This window comes from Natrix helvetica (genome assembly GCF_964273705.1).
Source record: "Natrix helvetica genome assembly, chromosome: 4".
Classification (NCBI taxonomy): Eukaryota; Metazoa; Chordata; class Lepidosauria; order Squamata; family Natricidae; genus Natrix; species Natrix helvetica.
In genome coordinates this window covers 121990613-122009716 of record NC_138550.1, presented here as the reverse complement: position 1 = coordinate 122009716, position 19104 = coordinate 121990613, and the positions used below count along the sequence as shown (strand labels likewise).

General features: G+C 40.9%; 1 pseudogene across 1 annotated transcript; it reads left to right on the top strand.

Annotated features, from left to right (window-relative positions):
• Positions 1–5195: 5195 nt before the first annotated feature.
• Positions 5196–5848, top strand: LOC309392279 (ubiquitin-ribosomal protein eL40 fusion protein-like; annotated as a pseudogene). The gene has a single exon. The product of its transcript is annotated as a ubiquitin-ribosomal protein eL40 fusion protein-like (transcript).
• The last annotated feature ends 13256 nt before the right edge of the window (positions 5849–19104 follow it).

Genomic DNA, 19104 nt, shown 5'->3' with positions numbered 1-19104 from the left:
TAGTTATGAAGAATAACTTCTTAGCTTAAAACACAGTTGTAAGTAAGGTTTGCAACATTTTATTGCCTGCAGCATGTCAATGAAGCAAAAGCCATGTCTCTGATAGCAGTGGTATTTTCTAACTTTAGGAGTGTCATTTATGACATATCTTTAAATTCACTATGGAGCTCAAACATAAAAAAAAAGATTCACAACCCTGTTCACTTGTGAGCAAGCTTTATTTTGCTGCATTTACAGGAGAAGCTAAATAAAACACAGTGCATGCACACACACGCACTCACATTACACACACAGAGTGCATAGTATATGGCAGCGATGGCGAACCTTTTTTGGCTTGCGTGCCATAAGTGGGGGGAGCGCAGGGGGTCGTGTGTGGGGGGTGCCTCACCCATAATGCAATGCGCCCCCCCATGCGCATGCACACACTACAGGCGCGACCCCCCCATTTTTTGTATGCTTTTTTCGACCTCCCCAGGCTCCAGAGGCTTTATAGGAGCCTGGGGAGGGCGAAAGCAGCCTCCCCTGCCCCCCCCGGAAGCCCTCCGAAGGCTTCAGGGACCTTCAAGACGCTTCCCTGAAGCCTCCGGAGCTGTCAAAACAAACCTCTGAGCAAACCGAAGTGACATTGGGTTTGCTCGGAGGGTCGTTTTGACCGCTCCAAAGGCTTCTGGGACCTTCAGAACGCTTCCCTGAAGGCTCCGGAGCTGTCAAAACCAATCTCTGAGCAAACCGGAAGTCACTTCCGGTTTGCTCAGAGGGTCGTTTTGAGCGCTCCGAAGGCTTGATGGACCTTCAGGACACTTCCCTGAAGCCTCGGGAGCAGTGAAAATGAACCTCCGAGCAAACCGGAAGTCCGTTCCTGAACTTCCGGTTTGCCTGTAGGTCTGTTTTTTTGCGCTCCGGAGGCTTCAGGGAAGCTCATGAAGCCTCTGGAGGGCCTCCTGGGGGGGAGGCTCTTTTCGCCCTCCCCAGGCTCCTATAAAGCCTCTGGAGCCTGGGGAGGGCGAAAAATGGCTTTAAAAAAGGGTAAACTCAGCGCCTCGCGTGCCCTGACAAATGGCTCTGCGTGCTACCTGTGGCACACGTGCCATAGGTTCACCGTCACTGGTATATGGTATACATTATATCACTCCATATTTGAACTCTCAGGATAAGAAAAGGAGAAGATACCCTAACTTATATTCTTCTTGGATGAGAAGCAAAACGTTTTCAAAGAAAAAAACAAGAAAGTCCAGTTGCCTTTTGAAAAGCACCTTTGGGATTAATTTATATTGTAGAGTATGTAATTTGGCAGTATCACCTCTGATCCCTGAAATCTTATGCTATAATACCTGCATTAATCTTCAAAGTGCTATACAACTTTGTTGGGAGGAAAATAATATTCTACCCTTTTTAATGGTTCTGAAATTTATACTACACAGAGCAGACCTAATACAGCTTGATGACTCTAAACAAGAAAAATATAGATAACAGAAACCACATTGCACTTTCCTTAGTGTGAAAGGTGACCCTACGTGAGTATACTAAGGCTACTGTTTATGTCATAAGTTGCTAGCATTTGTAGAAATGTTCTATAAGGACCTTACAGAAATGTAGAATTTTGAAGCACTAGGTCAGACCATAGTAAGGCCATCCTTGGTTATCAGATGTTACCTTCTATCTATAAAGATGGAAGTATGATTTACATTGCTTTCTTGATCATTTAATATAACAATTTGGGGAGTGTATAATCTATAACGTTCAGGGCTCTTTTGCTTTCTTGCAACAGGAACTGAGTGATCTCTGTACTTCTGCATGCCAATTACAGATATTTAATTGCATCTATCTCCAAACACCTTCGTTCATCATTTAAAGTTGGTATTTTTTCCACAACTTCATCATCAGGTTTGAAAGGTCAAAGAGGGTGACGCTGTCCACCATGTTAGGCATACCCCCACCATATTTGAAGGTACATGGACCTTGCTTGGGTCCTTCTTCATCTCTGACCAAACTCATTTAGTGATATACAGTGTAGGTTAGATTGGAAAGAAGTGATTTGGGGTAAGTCTGGTCACCTAGCAGGAACAAATCTGAGCAAGGTGCAACGTCTGGAAGACATTGTGATCTGACCAGAAAAGTTTCTTTATACAACTTGCCTATTTACAAGAGAATTGGGGGGGGGGGGTATCAGGTCTCCATTGCTTCCTTCCCTACAGAAATTCCATGCCAGCCACACTCACCTCAGCTAAGAATACTCACCTAAGTATTCTTCAATACTTACAGAGTTCAAGCTGTTCTTTTTCTTTTTTTAATTTCTGCTTTCTATTTTTGTTTTGTGATAGTCTTTACTTTTTCTACATCTTTTCTCCCTGTTTGTTCCTGACTATGCTTCCTGTAACTTCTCTCAATCATTAGGCAAATGGCCTCAAGAACTTTTACCTCATGCCAATTTGAGAGAAGAAAATAAGTCCTTTGTTCTCTCTGTTTTTTCAGCTACTGCCTCTACACTGGTTGTCTCTTCTCCTCAGAACAGTCTATGTTTTAGTTTGTGTCTTTGATTTCTTTTAGGTTTTCTGTTTGTTTATTTGGCATCTTTCTCTATGGCCAAAGAGTTCCCAGGCAGCCTTGTCTTCCATTCTCTGGTCTCCTGCCCAAGCCTTTTGTTTGATTGGCAGCTGGGTGATCCTAATAACAGGAGAGGGCCAAGAAAGGCGGGGAAGAAAGGAGCACGGGTGCTTATCACCTGCTCAGGCGGTCTGTCCCCTTGTTTGCTGGTACACAGATAAACTGACCATGATGCCTGTCAGATTTCTCAGTGGGGTTGGCTACTATGCATGCTCCAGGGGCTGTGTGTTGTTGTATGAGTCTATGGGATCACCTTAGCAAGCAAATAGCAAGAGCAAGAGCACTGAGATTATATACTGCTTTACAGTGCTTTACAGCCCTTTCTAAGCAGTTTTTACAGAGTCAGCATATTGCCCCCTACATTTGGGTCCTCATTTTACCCATCTTGAAAGGATGGAAAGCTGAGTCAACCTTGAGCCGCTGAGGTTTTAAAACTGCAACTAGCAGTCAGCTGAAGTAGCCTGCAGTACTGCACTCTAAACACTGTGCCACCAAGGCTCAGATGAGGGGATGTTTCCTGTTTCAGGGAAAATATAGAGAGGAAAATGGACATGAAACTTGCTGCAAGTTTCCACAAAGAAGGATGTGATGATCCAAGGCCAGGCTCTAAAACATGGGAAAACTAGGTTGCACTGTGGGCTGTTCCCACCAATTCATCAGTGATAAGACTTCATCACCAGCAAAGCCTTTTTTTTAATTACAAAAGATTTAATTAAAAATCTAGAATTATACTTGCATTGGATCTCAGATCTACCTTTAATACTTTGACCTAGTGCATTACAAATTTAGGATTGGAACCTGGTGTCAAACCCATATACAAATACTTACAAAACCAGCTTTACGTTAAGGCCAAGTAGGCGCTAGCTTAGATAACTGAAGCTTACAGATTGACCATCTTTCTTTCCAAAAACAAAGGCTATTCTATAAATGCAAATCTTTGCATTGGTAGAAAGTAGCATCATTGGTCAATGTGGCTTAGCATCACAAGCACCTTTGAAATGATACTGAATTATAGCTATGTCTGTCAAATCAACAGAGAAGAGCTGAAGAAGCTTCTTGGATGAAAAGTGAAATGTCTTCAAAGAAAAACCAGAAAGTCCAGTTCTTTAACAAGTGCCTTTGGGACAACAGGAGAATCTTTAACTAAATCATTTAAACATCAACTTAAAATCATTTAAACATCAACTTTTAAAAAATGCACACTGATACCAATATAGATGCATGCAGTTAGTCTCTTAGTAGCATAGCAATATAGATAGATAGATAGATAGATAGATAGATAGATAGATAGATAGATAGATAGATAGATAGATAGATAGATAGATGATGGATGCATGGTAGGTAGGTAGCTGGTAGGTAGGTAAGTAGACAGACAGACATATAAATAGATGATAGATAGGCAGACAGATATTCTCTAAAGCTACTTTACTTTTTTCTAAGATTTATTTTCATAATTGAAATCCTTACTATATTTGTTATATCTTAAGGATAATTTTAAAACACAAAAATAAAATGACTTGTCTAAATGTTTCTACTTTAAGACATTATAACCACAGTTCACTTATTTTATGATTTATTTAGAGTGTATGTTTAGCATTCTGTTTCTATATTAGTTTATAGTTGCATAAATGCAATTGTGCAAATTAAAAAGTATTTGTATATATATAAATCCCCCTTCCTTCTGCAATTCAGATTAAAGGAAAATCACTATACAGGTGAAACTCGAAAAATTAGAATATCGTGCAAATGTTCATTTATTTCTGTAATGCAACTTAAAAGGTGAAACTAATATATGAGATAAGACTCATTACATGCAAAGCAAGATAGTTCAAGCCATGATTTGTCATAATTGGGGATGATTATGGCTTAAAGCTCATGAAAATCCCAAATCCACAATCTCAGATTAGAATATTACATGCAATCAATAAAACAAGGATTGTACATAGAACAATATCGGACCTCTGAAAAGTATAAGCACGCATATGTACTCAGTACTTGGTTTGGGCCCCTTTTGCAGCAATTACTGCCTCAATGTGGCGTGGCATGGAAGCTATCAGCCTGTGGCACTGCTGAGGTGTTATGGAAGACCAGGATGCTTCAATAGCGGCCTTCAGCTCTTCTGCATTCTTCGGTCTCATTTCTCTCATCTTTCTCTTGGCAATGCCCCATAGATTCTCTATGGGGTTCAAGTCAGGTGTGTTTTCTGGCCAATCAAGTACAGTAATCCCACAGTCATTGAACCAGGTTTTGGTGCTTTTGGCAGTGTGGGCAGGTGCCAGGTCCTGCTGGAAAATGAAGTCAGCATCCCCATAAAGCTCATCTGTGGAAGGAAGCATGAAGTGCTGCAAAATCTCCTGGTAGACGGCTGCGTTGACCCTGGACTTAATGAAGCACAGTGGACCAACACCAGCAGATGACATGGCTCCCCAAATCAACACACACTGTGGAAACTTCACACTGGACTTCAAGCATCTTGCAGTGTGTGCCTCTCCATTCTTCCTCCATACTCTGGGTCCTTGGTTTCCAAATGAGATGCAAAAGTTGCTCTCATCAGGATAAGGAGAGGCTGATGGAGGCACATGGAGGGTGGTCGGGCTGGGCCTTGTGTAGGGGGGGACCCACTTCTTTCTCGGCCCCCTTTACAAAGTGTCCTTGCGTGACTCTCGACCCAGGGACAGCAAGACAACTTGAACATGTGTCTGTCTTATTATCAACAGATACTTTTTAACTAGGTAACTTCAGCTGCCACAATGCAGATTTTTGTGAAAACCCTCACCGGCAAAACCATCACCCTTGAGGTGGAGCCAAGTGACACAATTGAAAATGTCAAGGCAAAAATTCAGGACAAGGATCAGCAGCGTCTGATCTTTGCGGGAAAGCAGCTGGAAGATGGACACACACTCTCAGACTACAATATCCAGAAAGAGTCCACCCTTCACTTGGTGCTGCGTCTCCGTTGAGGAATCATTGAGCCTTCGCTCCGCCAGCTGGCCCAGAAGTATAACTGCGACAAGATGATCTGCTGCAAGTGCTATGCCCGCCTGCACCTCCGTGCTGTGAATTGTCGTAAGAAGAAATGTGGCCACACCAACAACCTGCGCCCAAAGAAGATCAAGTAAAGAACACGGCAGGAACTGCCCCCATCCCTTCTCCTAGGACCTGGCTGTGGTGTTCCGCCAACGCGATTCATCGTCACCTCCTCTCACCGGAGGCCATTTTTCCCTGCCAGTTGAAATAAAACATTCAGTGCATTAAAAAAAACAGGGAAAAAAGAAAGAAAAAAAGGTAAAAAAAAAGTTGCTCATATCAGAAAAGAGGACTTTGGGTCACTGAGCAACAGACCAGGTCTGTTTTTCTTTAGCCCAGGTAAGACGCTTCTGACGTTGTTTGTTGTTCAGGAGCGGCTTGACAAGAGGAATACGACATTTGAAGTCCATAGCCAGGATCCGCCTGTGTGTGGTGGCTTTTGATGCACTGACTCCAGCCTCAGTCCACTCCTTGTGAAAGTCCCCAACACTTTTGAATGGCCTTTTCCTGACAATCCTCTCCAGGCTGCAGTCATCCCTGCTGCTTGTGCACCTTTTTCTTCCACACTTTTCCCTCCACATAACTTTCTATTAATGTGCTTTGATACAGCACTTTGGGAACATCCAACTTCTTTTGCAATTACCTTTTGAGGCTTTCCCTCCTTATGGAGGGTGTCAATGATGGTTTTCTGCACAACTGTCAGGTCAGCAGTCTTTCCCATGATTGTGATTCCTACTGAACCAGACTGAGAGACCATTTAAAGGCTCAGGAACCCTTTGCAGGTGTCATGGCTTAATTAGCTGATTAGAATCAGACACTGAGCCTAGAATATTGCACCTTTTCACAATATTATAATTTTCTGAGATTGTGGATTTGGGCTTTTCATGAGCTATAAGCCATAATCATCAGAATTATGACAAATCACGGCTTGAACTATCTTGCTTTGCATGCAATGAGTCTATCTCATATATTAGTAATGAGCCTATCTCATATATTAGTTTCACTTTTAAGTTGCATTACTGAAATAAATGAACTTTTGCACGATATTCTAATTTTTCGAGTTTCACCTGTATATGGATCTAGACCAAGACTATACAAAAACAGACAAAAATACCAAAGTATAGCAAGAAATGTGTCCTGGACAAGTTTTTACAATACATAATTATTGGTAAATCGTATTTCAACCATGTCAATGTTTTCTAGCTTAACAAAGAAATGAGAATGATTGTGAATTATTGTAAAGTCTTTTTAGCCTCCTCATATTTCCTTTGACTATAACCAAAGGGGAATAAATTTGAATTCCTTGTATTCTTTTATCTAATCTCAGTCCTGTATAAATACTCTCTTGCAAGTCATCCTTGAAATTCCTTTTAAAATATGGAAAAATATAATTGCATGAAGTCCTGTTGCTAAAGTTTGGGGTGGAGTAATTGGTCATTCTAGAAGTATTAGTTATGATTTTAATTTCTTATAAATTGACACAGCTATCTTTGAATTTAAAAGGAAATCTGGGCTAACATTGTCATAATCATCAATATCATTATCAATAAACAGTATTGTAATATTTATAACAAAAACCTGTATGCTTTTTGGATATAATATATTCACTGCTGTTAGAGTCTCAAAGTAGATGTTCGAGACATTTCAACTTGGTATAACTTGCCTAAAATAAAGTTGTGTAATTGTTCATAAATCATAATCATCCCACTGTTTGGATTTATTTTATATCAAAATATGTCATTTACAGCGAGGTCAATAAAGATGGATTCTATAAAAATATATTAAGTCTCTTTTCAACAGACGGGAAATTTCAACTTTCAGTTGCTTCCAAAGTTTCTACACCTTTTTCTCACTGCAGTCCTTCTCCAGGATTTTAAAAGGAGAGTTGATCTTTAAGAAATGCATGTGATATTAGTTTTCCGTTTTAAAATAATCACATTATTGCAGACATTTTAATAGCTGTAGAGGTTGCTATGTATTAACATGATTCATGGTCCTTGACAGCAGTGTCTCCGAGAATCCCACAGGAATGCAAAATACAAAACTCCACACACGTTCAGATTTTACTGCCTGCAGCTAAAAAAGGTGGGGGGGAAAAAACCCTTAAAACTGTTGAAACCCGTCAACTTTAAAAGCATTAATAGATGGTCCTGAGGGATTAAATCTAAATCTTAATGTGTAAAAATCAAGTTAATAACCACAGAGATTAATATGGTTGCATTTGATTATTGTGATAATGCAAACAATTAGTACTGCTAAAGTGAGATATATTAGCCTCCTACTTGCCCCACACATCTGCAAAGTAAGTAGTAGAAATAAATGAGGGGTGTGTGTGGAATCTTAGGCTCTAAAAGAGATATGTTTTTTTATATACCTTTGTCTTATTCTCTCTACAGTTGAATAATTTTTTTAATTATAATCTTCAATGCCAATTTCTCAAGCTTCATTTTTTTTTAAAAAAGTAAACCTATATAAAATATGTGTGATTAAAAAAAGGCTTGATTAGCTACTTTGTATGTTACAGTTTTAGATGAAGCTAAAAATATTACGGTGGAAATAAAACTTGGTTATCTTTGTGAGTATCTTGAATGAATAGAAATGTTTCCCAGCTCATACAATGACTTGAAAGTATTTTTCACTTTTTAGAAATTGGATATTGGCTTTAATCGCTTTAGGCTTTCGAGTGAGGATGTAAAGCCACAGATATACAGCACCACCATTTTGTAGAGGAGGGTGAGAAAAGGTACGCTAAAATTAATATCCAGAACTACTTTGAAATCCAGTTATAGATTATGCTAATAATCCATATGTACTTCAGTCATCTTGATAAGCTATTACTTCTGTGGAACAGTAAGCAAATTGTTGGAAGAAATGTCGTTCTGGGTTCAGTTCCAAGTGGGGAAAAAGACACTGGAAACATGGAGGCTGCTTGGAAAGATGGTTTAATGGTGGACAGGACCACATGGCTTGAGCTCATGAACAGAAAAGGGGGATCACATGCTTCCAGATGTTGGGTGAAGAAGAAAAAGAGAGCGAGATGCTGAGTGAGTTCCTGGTTCTACGCGCTCTCTGGCCTTTGATCTTCGTCTTGTAATCTGATTGGTAATTTGACTCCCATGGGGCCATAAAGGGGCAACTCTGTCTTGAGTCCAAGTTTGGTTGAGCATTGCTTCTTCACAGGTGAGATGGGTAAAGGGTTAATACTATCATGCCTTAATCCCATCATCCCGGGGCTGAAGGGAGGAAATCTTTGTTATGTAGAATAGACTGGCCCAGGCTTTTTTAATGGCCCATTAAGAAAGGTGGGGGCTATTAAGAGTGAGTCTGCTATCTGCCTAAAAACGTGTTTCTCCATTTGTGATCCAGGGAAATATAATATTCTGCCATTTCAATATTTCCCAGGATATTTCATTTTTCTAGCGGTGTGTGTTTAACTTCCTACAATGTGTGTGTGTGTGTGTGTTTAACTTCCTACAATATGAAAGAATTGAAAAACATAAGGAAAAGTTTCTGTGCTTAAGGCCGGCCCAAACGATTAACCAAATAGACTGTGTCTGTCTTTGTTAATATGCGAGTGTGCAGACTGCTTTTTAAAGGAACACTTGTTTCCTTAAAACAGCAGGTGAGAAAGACTTTACAGTTGGGACATAGAGGAAGAAAGAAGACAACATGTTTGCTTGTTTTCCATATGTAATAATGCTATACGCAAAAGATCGATGCATTTGCTAAATAAGTTTTTTGATGGGAAACTTCTGGCCTTTTGCATCAGACCACCTCGTCAAGAGTACCTTGATTCTTTTGAGCCTCTGTGAGTTTTGATGAATTTCACTAAGATCTTAACTTCATGGATATGGTCAATAGGGATTCAGCTCAAAGGCCTTCAGCAGTCAGAACTGCTTCACCGTAATGAGGGTGCGCTCATTATACAGTAATTGTTTTTCAATGGTTTTGGCTGCTCATGGAAGTGAGGTTCAAGAAGGTGAACTATTGTTCCAGAATGGAGCCACTGATATGCAGGATTTCCTCTTATCTCTGCATGAACATGCTGGAAGAAGCCGACCAAGTTATGTGTCAGAATCCTTACAACACCCAGTTCTACCTTTGACTTCCATTGTTCAGTTCAGGGAAGACAAGATAAACAAGGAAATACCTTGTAACATTTTAATGACCAGCCAATTTATTATCATATAAGCTCTAACAGCACACAGTCCTCTCCATCAGATTCATTGAGAATAGTCCAGAGAAAGGAATATAAAATTTCCTCACAGCATTACAAACACATCTTTGAGGATCCTTAGGGCTGTTTCACTTTGGCAGGCATTCTTCCTTTTCATTTATGGTTATTTATCTATTTATGCTCCGGTTTCCTTCTTTTTTGCTCATGTTGCGGGTTTGATAGTATTTTTAGAATTCTACCCATAATTGGATTAATTTTGATTAAGAACATATTTTTAAAGTTTGCATAAACAAAGGTCTTGACATATTCGGGTCTTTTCCCGTGTAAGATTGACAGTATCTTGGCGATGTTTCGATGAAGTCACACTCGTCACCTTCAGGCTGGTGGCTTTGGTTTCGTGATTGTGCGAGCAAAGCGTGATCGGAGCTGCCGTTTTTCTATAAATATAGGTGGGGGTGTGTGGAATGTTGGCTTTGTTGCTATAAACGGATTGCTTGGCTGTGTTGTCTCATCTTGATTGGTTGATGGAATTGATGTTTGGTGAGGGTGATTGGTGATGGTGTCCTGTGTTGTTCTGGGTCCTGTGTTGGTTTTTGTGTCTGGGACTCTGACTAGGGCTAGTTTCCAGATGTCTGTTAGGCGGGAGGTATCATCACGTTTATTCATGTTGTGGTGGTGTTTCTCTATTTCGATAGCTTCAGTAAGTTGAATGATTGGTTGTGTGGTTGTATCATGATTGGTAGATTAGTGCTGATTGGTGCTGGCTGTGTGTCCGTTGTTGTTTTGTGTTGTAATGGCCTGGTGGTGGGTGGGGCTCGTTTGTTGACTAGGGCTGGTTTCCAGATGTCTGGGAGGTGGGAGGTATCGTCACATTTATTCATATTGTGGCGGTGTTTCTCTATTTCGATAGCTTCCCTAATTATACTCTTGTTGAAGTATTCAGTTTTGGAGAGTAATTTGGTTCCTTCAAAATAAATTTCATATCCTGTTGCTTTAAGGTGCTGGAAAAGGAAGTAAGTTTTTTCTTCTTTTCTGACTGCGTTCTTGTGTTCTGCTATGCGTGCATTTATTCTCCTATTAGTTTGTTCATTGTATGTGGCTGGGCAGATTTTGCATGGTATTTCATAGACTCCTTGGTTTTCTAGCTGGATCTTGTCTTTGGGGTTTCTTAAGCTTGGCTATTTTTTTGTTAGTGCCGAAGACTGTCTTGATATTGTGCTTGTGGAGAATTTTGCTGATTTCATCTGTGGTGCCTTTGATGTAAGGGAAGAGGGTGATGCCATTGTCCTGTTCTGTGTCTCGATTCTTGAGGGGTGTCTCCCTTTGGATTAGGTTGGTAATTGTGTTTTTTTTAATCCGTTGGAAATTAATGAATTTGTGAGGGTGTGTAATTCAGTTTTCAGGTGGTCTTTGTCAGCTAGGAGTTTGGTTCTGGAGATGAGGGTCTTGGCTGCGGAGTTGATCTGTGCATGGTGAGGGTGGTGAAGATGGTGATGGGATTGTGCGTTTAAGTAGCAGTTGGTGGTTTTTTTTTTCTGGTAGGTGGTGTGTCCTAGAGAGCCATTGGGTGTTTTGTAGATTAGGACATCCAGAAAGGGAAGTTGGTTGTTAGCTTCTATTTCCATAGTGAATTGTATTTTGGAGTGTAGGCTGTTGAGATGTATGAAGAAGTTATCCAGTTTTTCTTTCCCATGTGGCCAAATTACGAAAGTGTCATCTACATATCTAAGCCAGAGTTTGGGTTTGTGTTCAGATTTATCTAAGGCATTGGTTTCAAAGTGTTCCATGTATAGGTTTGCGATGACGGGTGACAGGGGTGATCCCATAGGTGCTCCTTCTATCTGTTTGTATCTTTGTCCATTGTGGATGAAGTATGTGTTTGTTAGGCAGTGGCTGGTCAGATCTATATATATAGGCATAGGGTGGTCACATCAAAGTTTGATTGGCATTTCTCTTCTGTTCATTTACTTTCTCTTTGGTTAATTGATAAAAATAAATTATCAATACTTTTATATCTGAAAACATTCCTAATTTACAGCATTTTTGTACAACTGCCTAACACTTTTGCACAGTACTGTATAAATATTGTCATATGTGTGAGACAGCAAGAGGGAGAGGGAGAGAGAGACAGACAGAGACAGAGATATCTATGTAGTTCTTGGCTTACAACCACAAATGAGCCTGCAATTTTGGTCATAAGTCATTGCACTCACTAAGTGATTCAGGATGTGACTGGACTCAATTTTATGGCTGTTTTTAAGATGGTTGTAGGGCAAGTCACCATGGCTGTTAAGTGAATCATATAGTTATTAAGCAAACCATGTGGTCTATAAGCAAATCCAGCATATCCAATGGGCATACTTTTGCTACTATCTGCCAGAAACCGACAAAAAAAGTCAGACATTTTTGTGACTACGAAATGAACTGAATGCTGCAGTTCAACCTAAATGCAAGCTGATTGCCAAGTACCTGAAATGTGACTGCGGGAATGTGCAGAAGTCGTAACTTTGAGGACAGGTCATAAGTAGCTTTTTTGAAGTTCATTGTCAAGAGTCACTAAATAACCACTTGTTCAATAGTAATTAAATAACCACTTGTTAAGTGAAGATTATCTGTATGCCTGCACAGAGACAAGCATACAATAAAAACATGAATAAGTCCCAATAAATTCACAGTCAATTTGTCATGGGTGGATTATACTTTCAAGCATGCATGCAGTATATGTCTACTTCTCTATCATACAATCAGTGAAACAGTCATTATAGTACTGTGTATAACTACTTAAAATATGTTTCACTGAATTCAAAAGGACTTCTAACTGTATGTATTTAGGAGTATATTATTAAAAGTTATACATTTTAATATGTTATATCTTTACAAACTATCTAGGATAAAATAGGACAATCTCATTGTTTGCTAAGAGTGGATACTATGGGTATGGTAATTAAAGTTAACCAGTTAGAAAAGGAACCAAATCAAAGAGGAAAAGATTTTTTCCCATCATTTTCTGTGAATGACTGTGAAGATATTAAAATAAATATATTAAGAAATTATATATTTTGACAGAAAATAATCTCATACCAGCTATATAAATTTTCAAAACCTTTCCATTACAGAGGAGGCATGTCTTAAGTTTTTTGTAGCATAAAGGTTTGGATGTTTTAGCATTTAATACCAATCACTTGCTTAGAATACAAGCATCCCAACATTACCACGCTCATTTATAAAAATGTCTATAATGATTACAGAAGCCAAAATAAACTAAATGTTTGAAGATATTCACACAAATGAAATTCCAGATCTATGAATCAATGTCTTCCTGTATTACCTTTATCTCTGTTCCTAATTTGAAATGAAAGGATTGCCTTAGTTTAGGAAATTCTATTTTATATTAATGTTAAACAATTGCTATAGTTTAACTTGCACAAAAGCAGAGCTATTTATATTAGTGATATATCTGATGTGCTAGGAGCATTTTTTTCTTGCTTCATGTTTCATCACATTTAATATGTAGTTTAGTGAGAGCTTTCTTTTTTATACTGGATCAACTTGTTAATCAAATTGAATTGTTTCATCCAAGCAAGTGTGGGGTACATGAACTTATGCCGTCAAGCAATAGTTATAAAGTGAATAGCTGTTCGCTAGTTGTAACCAAAGTCACAGTATGTGAAATGCGTATTTGGCAAAAGTGTCTACGTAGGGAATATCTGTCAAAAGCTTCAGCTCTTTGACTTTGAAAAGTCTCTTTAACAGTAATAATCAGCAGATTTAATTCACTTAGCCTGATTGTGAGTTGTGTCTGTGTGCGGTCACACATACACCTACTACAAGAACATAAAATGTATCAAAAGCAAGTGTGATATTATAATTCGGTTTTGTGCTATGCAAACACTGCACATAATTTATATACTAGGTTTATATACTTGGGTGAGTGGTTATTTACCCAGTGTGAGACCATAGGTAAAAAGATAATCACTTCTGAGAAACCTAAGTTCAGTAACAATCCAATTGTCATCATGTCTTGTGAACAGTGATATTTCTTCTTCTAGATCAGTGGTTCTCAACCTGTGGTTCAGGACCTCTTTGGGGATAGAACGACTCTTTCACAAGGTTCGCCTAAGACCATCGGAAAACACATATTTTCAAAAAAATAAGGAAAACATAAAATAATTTTATGGTTAGGGGTCGCCACAATATGAGGAACTGTATTATAGGGTCACGGCATTAGGAAGGTTGAAACCCACTGTTCTAGATACTCTATTTCTGTTATATTTTATCTTAGCTACTTCAGGTTGTCTCTAGGGTTTATGCAATTGTTTCACCATCTTTTAAAATAAAAGTTTAGTTTGTGTTTGCATCGAATATATATGCTGAGTATGTAGTCTCCACTTTGGTCCGCCGGCGCGCGCTGCAAGCTGATTGGTTAAACCATCTGACTGCTCCGTATATAAGGAGCTGTCAGACAGCAGCTCAGCTTCTTGCCAACAGCTGAGAGGCCATGTCTTAGCTGCCTCATTCAACAACTATTTGTTAGAAATAAAACCTGATAACTTTATGTTCCGTTTTGCCTCCATTCTTCACCCACCGATCTCAGTACACAACAACTGGCGACGAAGGTGGGATTTTGAAAGAGGTAACGGAATGGATGGCCTGAATGAGCTGAGCAAGTCAAGTCATTGACAAACTGAGAGCTGAAGCATGACAAGAGCTGACTGAATCACTCAACTGACGATAAGAAATCATACCTGTCAATTTTTTCAGACAGATCAGTTTAAGCATTCCAAGCCATCAGCATGGCTGCGATAAATACGTTTGCGGCATTTAACCCAACCGCTGAAACATGGGATGCATATATAGCATGTTTTGAATGTTTTTTAGTAGGCAACAGCTATGAAGAGCTGCCTAATACCCGTAAACAAGCTTATTTTCTAAGCTTTTGTGGCAGTGAGGTATTTGAGACAGCCCGGGCTCTGGTTGCCCCACAACCAGTGACTTCACTGCCTTAGGATATTTTACTGTCCAAGCTAAAGAACCATTATGCACCAATCCAGTCTCGCATTGCCCGCAGACATGCATTCCATCACAGGAACCAGGCTGAGGGCAAATCTATCAGCCAATTCATGGGAGCCCTCAGATCAGCCTCCCTGTATTGTCACTTTAGGGTTTTGGACAATGTCCTTTTAGATAGAGTTGTCTGCGGAGTACGAGGCCTCCGCCTACAGTGCTGCCTTCTGGCCAAGCCAGCCCTGACTCTCCAGGCTGTTCTGGATGAAGCCCGAGCTGCGGAGATGTTGGAGCTGTCGCTGGTCGAATTCCAAAATAAGACCAGCCCAAACCCATTGACGTGAATTACAAGGAATAAGACCCCTGATGGATCAACCACCTCAAGGCTGTGCTAGGGAAGGGTCAGTTTGGTGAGAAAAACCTTAAATCAAATGTCCAGGCTGTGGGGGAAATCACCTTAGGGCAGCTTGCGGGTTTAAAAATGCTAGCTAAGATGTGGCCAGAAAGGTCACTTAGCAAAAGTCTGTCAGGCTGCCCAGCCAGCACCATTTTCCCTTGGGGGTCAAACTGTCCCCGAAAGACAGCAAAGGTGTCACCCCAAGTGTAGTGAGGACTGTTTTGCAATTGTAAAGGAACCAGTCATTGGTCACACAAGCCTAATTCTGGGAAAGAAAATTTACCTGACAGTGTAAATTGACACTTACAAGTTTAAAGTGGAATTTTAGGTTTTTGTAGGCTGACTTAAGCTTATTATAGTTGAGTGAGCACTGCCTAGCCTCTTGGGTCTCAACTGGTTCAAGTCCCTGGGGCTTGGCATCACTGGAGTAAACCATATGAGTCACCCAGAATTGGATTTGCTTACTAAAGAATTTCCTACTGTTTTCGGAGGGGTCCTGGGCAGATATACAGGGACCAAATCTCCTACAATTTGGACCCCTAAATCATCCCTGTACGTTTGAAGCAACACTGGGTGCTATTTACGCTCTGTGGAAAAGTGGATGCAGAGCTGGATAAGTTTATATCCCACGGCATCCTAAAGCCCATTGACCATGCGAAATGGGAGACGCCCGTTGTCATGCCTCTTAAGGCTGATAGGTCAATACGCCTGTGTGCAGATTACAAGTGCACACTCAACCTCACCCTAGAATAGAATGCTTACCCAATCCCAGTGGTTCAACACCTGTTGCACTCACTGGGTGAAGGGAATACTTTTTGCAAAGTTAGATTTGGCCACGTGTACCAGCAGCTTCCTGTGGATGACACTACCACTGAAGCTCAGATGATAGTCACCCATCAGGGAGCCTTCAGCTGCTGCTGACTCCTATTTGGAGTCAGTGTGGCTCTAGGGATATTCCAGAGTCTCATGGAGAAATTTATGCAGAGGATACTTGGTGTCGTCCCTTATTTTGGCCATGTCCTGGTTTCTCCTGCCAATCCCACAGACCTCCTATAGTACCTGAGGCTAGTACTGGGTTATTTTAGGGATGTGGGGCTCAAGTTGAAAAGGGAAAAGTGCCACATTTCAGTTCCCTGGGTTGAATTTTTAGGATACCTGATTGATGCTGCTAGGTTGCATCCAACCACAGCTAAGGTACGGGCTATACAGGAAGCACCAACTTCCACTAACAAAACAGAACTCTAAGCCTTTTTGGGGTTGCATAATTTTTATAATATATTTTGTTCCACAAGGCATTTGTGGCAGAGCCACTCCACAGATTTTTGGATGTTAGAAAACCCTGGACCTGGGGACTCAGGGAAGCTAAGGGTTTTTGGAGACATAGTTTATAAAGTAGAGAGATCAGTCAGTATAGAGAATGGACAGCTGGAGAAGTAGAGCAGACAGATGAGTCCAGGAGGCAGAAGATCCAAGCAGATGGGAGTTTCTTTAGTCAGCCTAGCAATAGAGAGGAATTTCCCCCCCAGAGAGTTCAAGAAATAACAATCCACAAGAGGTTCTTCTGGGTGACAGGGAGACAAAGACCGGAAGCCTGAATTTTAAAGGTGGAGTCAGGTTTCACAAGACAACGGAGGTGTGCCATCTTGCCCTGCCAGCTTTGGACTCAGAGGCATAGTAAAGTTTTAAAAGTTCACAAAATTCTCAGGTCATCAATAAATTCTGGAGCTAAATCCAGTGAAAATCACTTTTACAGGGGTGAGGACTCATTGGTTGGCTCTCCCCCCTCCTCCTTCCCCTGGGGGCAAAAGCAAAATTTTCTCAAGCCGCTTGTCCAAGGCGGGGGGGAAATCCCCCTCCCTCCAGCCGCACCTCCAAAAAAATCCGAGAGTTTAACTTTTAAAATTGCTGAAAAGTCCATCAAATCAAAAGAAAGGGAATGAAGAGAGGAAGCGCCTCACCACACCGCCGCTGCTTCCTTCAATTTTGCATCATCCGATCAGCCTGAAGCGAGACGCACGCGCGCCCTCCGAGACTGCTCCTCGATGCCTGGAGCAAAGCGGAGAAACCCCCACCAGCCGCCGCCGATGCCAGGGTCCTCCGCGAGCCGCTCCTTCGGCAGGACGCCTCTCCGGGGCGTCCTGTGCCCCCCCAGAGGCGGGGGAAGCCCACCGGGGAGTGGGAGCGGGCAAGGAACTTGCCCGTCGCCGTAGCCGCTGGAACCGGAAGTCCAAAAAACCCTGGACCTGGGGACTCAGGGAAGCTAAGGCTTTTTGAGCTGTCAAAAGTCTTCTGAGGTCTGACAGCTTGCTCATCCAGTACGATGAGCACTTCTCCTTATTGCTAGCATGTGACGCTTTGCCCTATGGGGTTGGGGCTGTCCTTAGCCATAGGCTACCAAATGGATCAGAAGCCCCCTTAGCCTTTTTCTCCCGAACCCTCTCATCACCAGAGCAAAATTACAGCCAACTTGACAAAGTGGCATTAGCTATTGTTGCTGGCATAAAGCATTTTCACGAATACCTTTACGACTGATATTTTGACTTAATTATGGATCACAAGCCGCTCTTGGGGTTGCTGGCCAGCGATTGGCAAATGCCCCAAGCCTTGTCTCCCCGAATGTCCTGCTGAAGAGTTTTCCTTGCCGCCTACAATTATTCCCTCTACCATTGACCGGGCTTTATTCTGTTTCGCCTCCATTCTTCTCCCACCAATCTCAGTACACAACAGTATAGAATTAGAAGTAGGACTGAACCTCTCTCTTAGATATGATCTGTTGAAATGCTTTATTTCTGTTTCAGTTTAACTTCATTTAATCAGTGTTCCACCCAGACTGTTTTATTTGTAAATTAATAACGAAGAGGCAGAAAGAAATATTGTTCAATATATGTTGAATAATATGTGTCATATACAGATTTTTTTTTTAAAAAAAACTAAAATTCATATATTGCAAAAAAAGAAAAAAATCCTAGATTCCTGAGCCAAGATTTATAAATTTTAAATAAATTATAATTGGGTTAACATAAACCACATACTGCAGCAATAGCTGAGTTGTATCTTATTTTAATCAATGACAAACATATCACTTTATAGTTTAGTTTGATACGAGAACAAAGTTACCAAGTCTGTTCAGTTCATTATTTTCAACCTTGACTGGCAGGGGCTACCTAAATTTTATGCTAGATGTTTTTCAACCTTATCTGGCAGTAGCATAGATGATCTGGACTCTTCCACAAGCAAAATAATTATGCCACTACTAACCTACAGCTGCTCCTGGGTATGCTATGCAAATCTAAGGCCTAACCTTAAGCTAGGACATATGTAAAACTGGATTTCTTAGAGGACCGGATCAACATTGTAGTTCTCCTCCACGAGCTGGCAGGGAGGAGTGATGGGGAGACAGGACAGACACCTGCAGCACCTGCCAGTGAAAAACAGGCCACATGTAGGCCTCCTGAGGCCCCCCGTGCAGCCTGTTTTTAGCCTCCCAAGCTTCCAGCAGCATTGTGCCGGTCAAAAATGTACATGGCTCATTTTGGCCAGCAGAGGCACCGCTAGCCAGTCCTTTGATATTTCCATGCCAACCCCATAGTCCATATTTAAGCAGCCCACAGGCTGAATCTGGCCCAGGGGCCTTGAGTTTGACATCTCTGAGCTAGGCACTTGGGTGGAAACTTCAGTTGACATAAGTGGAAGACATACCTGCAATTTTAATTGCTGTATTTTATCTCTGCCTCAACGAAACAAGATTCAGGTGCTTTTGGTACAGCACTGCAAAACTCAAAAGAAATGTTTTTGAGCTTGATAGTCCTACAGCACCTTCTCTTAAACAGAAAGGCAATATATCGCCATGGGGAATTATATTGTTACTAACATATAGTCTCTCTTTAGTCATACT